The sequence below is a fragment of the Protobothrops mucrosquamatus genome, unplaced genomic scaffold (assembly GCF_001527695.2).
Source record: "Protobothrops mucrosquamatus isolate PMUCROS unplaced genomic scaffold, P.Mucros_1.0 scaffold3866, whole genome shotgun sequence".
In the NCBI taxonomy this organism is placed as follows: Eukaryota; Metazoa; Chordata; class Lepidosauria; order Squamata; family Viperidae; genus Protobothrops; species Protobothrops mucrosquamatus.
In genome coordinates, this window is record NW_015389816.1 from 158,799 (window position 1) to 162,611 (window position 3,813).

Consider the following 3,813-nt stretch of genomic DNA (forward strand, 5'->3'; position numbering starts at 1 on the left):
TTAAGGGTGGCCTCCCCCTTAACGCACACTTGAGAATTTTGGAAATCCGTAAGGATTACATTAGAGGGCCTTAAGGAAACTCGCTGGCCACTGCTGCTGCAGATTTTGTGAAATGTGTTGAGGGAAATTATGGATAGGGCAGACCCCGTGTCAAGTTCCATCGACAATGGAACTCCCTGCAATTTCACCTTAAGAGATAATTTCTTTTTAAGGGGTTTGTGTGTGCCTATTCTTAAAATGTTCCAGCGTGTTGCACAGAACCCCACCCTGTTTTGGCTGGGCACCCTGGTACCTTTCAGATTCAATTCTTCCTTCGGTTGTACCTTCTGTCGACCCAGGCAGACTGCAGCGATGTGGCCTTTCCGCACGCACAGCAAATGGCGGAACGGAACCGACATTCCGCTCGCTTGTGGCGTCCACCGCATCCGAGGCAACGAAGCTCAGCTGGGCCCTTGTCCTGACGATCTTTGGACCTCCTCCCAGCTGCTTGGTAAAGCTTATCCACCTCTTCTTCAGAATCTTCTTCCGACTCCTCGCGCACGTCTTCCTTGTGAATAGTGGCCGTCTCTGGAGCGTTTCGCTTAGGCCGCATGTTCTTGACCTCCCCACCTGCAGCTTCTTCTGCTGAGACCTCTCTCAGAGCATCTTGGAAGGAGACATCTTCCCTGGCGAACAGTCTCTGCTGTAAGTCTGTGTTCCGCAGTCCGCACACAAAACGATCACGCAGTCTTTCCTCTAAGTCCTTGAAATCACACGGTTTAGCTGCTCTTCTCAAGGCCGCAACGAATTCTTTTGCTGACTCCCCAACTCTCTGATCTCTCTGTTGAAATGTGTGCCTCCAAGCCATAACAGATTGCTTGGGCTGGAAATGTTCCTTTAAAACTTTCTTCAGATCGGAGTATGATACCATTTCCAGCGAGTCCGGGGCGATTAGGCTCTCGGCGATCTCAAAGGCGTCTTGCCCACAAACGCACAACAATGTGGCAGCCTTTAAGCCTTCCTCCCTTATCTGGTTTATGCGAAAATACGTCTCGACTCTTGCAACATAAGATTCCCACCTCTCGGGGTGAGAGACGTCGAATTCTGCTAAACGCCCAACTTTCGCCATGATCGAGGATCAGGGTCTTCTTCTTCAACCGCACGCACCCTCCAGCGATTTCGTACTGGCAGGATAATGCTGACTTCCACGCCGTTTTCTCTTCCGGACTTCTTTGGGTGAGTCTTCAAGCTTTCCTAGCTGTATAGACTGAATCCCACCTTCGTCGCCAGTGTTAAGTCCGGAGAATAATGGCGCTTGAGACGAAGCATTTGTAACAAGTCTTTATTCTCTGCTTCCAATCAACGAACAACCCGAGCAGAGGCACGCAGGCCTCTATTTATACCTTCTGATCCCCGGGCAACTTCAACCAATCACAAGGCGGTCTTTTCCCGCCTTGCGCATGTGCGCAAGGCCGGCGCCACTCAGTCTGGTCCCGGGCAGCTTTTGCAAATGCCCGGGACTCTTGCAACGTCCCGAGCCTGCTTTTGCAGGCTCAGGACACAACAGAAAGGTTGCCCGTTATCTCCACTATTGTTTATATTATCCCTGGAGGTACTAAATAGAATGATTCAGAAAGATGAGCATATTAAAGGTTTAGAGATTAAGAGAGAAATCTTCAAATTGCAAGCCTTTGCTGACGATCTTGTTTTCATACTCGAAGAGCCTTTACAATCAGGGACAAGGCTAATGGAAGTACTGGGTGAATATGGTGAAATGGCAGACCTAAAGATAAATAAGGAAAAAACCAAAATGCTCGTGAAGAATATGATTAGAACACAGAAAAACGAATTAGCTGATAGATTAGGCATTCAGATCACAAAGAAAATAAGATACTTAGGGATACACTTAACAGCTAGGTGTGTAACAACTAAGAGAGACAATTATGATAAATTAATGGAACAGATTAAAACTGACTTGGATACCTGGACAAATCTCCAGCTCTCTTTCATTGGTAGAATTGCCGTAATTAAAATGAACGTACTACCTAAAATATTATTTCTATTTCAATGTATACCAATTAGATTAGAAAAGGAATTCTTTCGAAATTTCAACCAATCCATACTTAAATTCATTTGGCAAGGAAAAAAATCAAGGATTAAATTAAAATTATTACAGGATGCTAAGGAAAGGGCAGGGGGTCTTGGCCTCCCCGACCTGGAAAAATACTATCAATCTACAATTCTACTATGGGTGCGGGATTGGATTTGACTGGAAAATCGGAGATTATTAAAATTGGAAGGTCATGACATGCAGACTGGATTGCACGCCATGTTATGGGATGAGAAACATAAAGTTCACCAGTACTTCTGGAGGCACTACATCAGACGGGCATTAATAGATGTATGGACCAAAATCCGGCAACAGAATTATAGGCAAGTTCCCAATTGGATTTCAACACTAGAAATGTATATACACCCAAGGTTCATTCAGTTGGGGAAATTAATAACCTATAAAAACAGATGAGAGAGGAGAATTAAAATCGAGGAAAAATCTTCAAGATGCAGGGATAGAATTAGAATGGTGAGCATACCTCCAACTACAAGCAAGATATAGGAAAGACAAAAAAGAGTGGGGTATAAAAATAGAACTGACAGAACTAGATAAAATATTATTAGGTCCCGAAGATAAAATGATTAAAAATATATCACTTTCTTTTAGACCAGGCAATGTATGAAGAACAGGTCAAAGAGACTATGTTAATTTGGAGTAGGGATTTTGGTTTCAGTATCGACCTGCATATTTGGCAAGAACTGTGGGAAAGAAATAGAAAAATCACTCTAGCTACCTCGTACAAGAAAAATCTTTACAAGATGTTCTATAGATGGCACTTCCCACCCGTAAGGTTAGCCAAAATGGGTTCAAATATCTCACCTTTATGCTGGAAATGTAAATCAGCAATAGGAAATGTAAATCAGCAATTACCATATGTGGTGGGAATGCCCAAAGGCTCGTGAGTATTGGAATAGGACACGAAGTTGGCTGAAAGATATATTAATATTGGACTTAGAGTTAAAACCTGAACATTTCTTTCTTTTTCTTTTTTTTTAAGATTTTATTGATTTTTCAATTAGAAACAATAACATAAATATGATGCAATTAATCACAATATCAACCCAAAAAAAAATAACACTACTCAATACGTTCATGGAAGTGTCCGGTGCCCCCCCCTGCACCCCCCTCTTTCACTTTCCATACCTTCCTCCTCCCTAACCTCAACCTCTCCTCCTTCCTCCCTCTCTCCTACTTCCCTTCCTCTCTCAACCATCCCGTCTGGTGCAGTTGGGGTATCCACGGGCACCTCCTTAAAAAAGTATCACATATATAAATCTACAATACATCAGTTTATATACATATCTATTCCCTTTCCCCCCTCCCCCCCCAGGACTTCCCAGAGCTGAACCAGATAGTAAACACACAATAATCCCATTCTATCCAAAGCTACTCATTACTACAACACACTAGTATAAACTTACTGTGACTCTAAAATAACATTAAAATTCATACAAATTTTTATAAATATAGCAATTATTTGTTTTTATATATGTTTATAAAAAATTTTTTAATCAAAAGCTAGATGATAATTATTCAGTTCATATTTTCTCTGAATATAATCTATCCATCTTCTCCATATTGAGATAAATTTCTCCTGAGAATGATCCTTCAGGTATGCGGATATTTTTGCCATCTCCGCAAAATACGATACCTTCTGTCTCCAATCATCCATAGTTGGTAATGTCTTCTTTTTCCAATTTTGAGCAACTAGTATCCTTGCT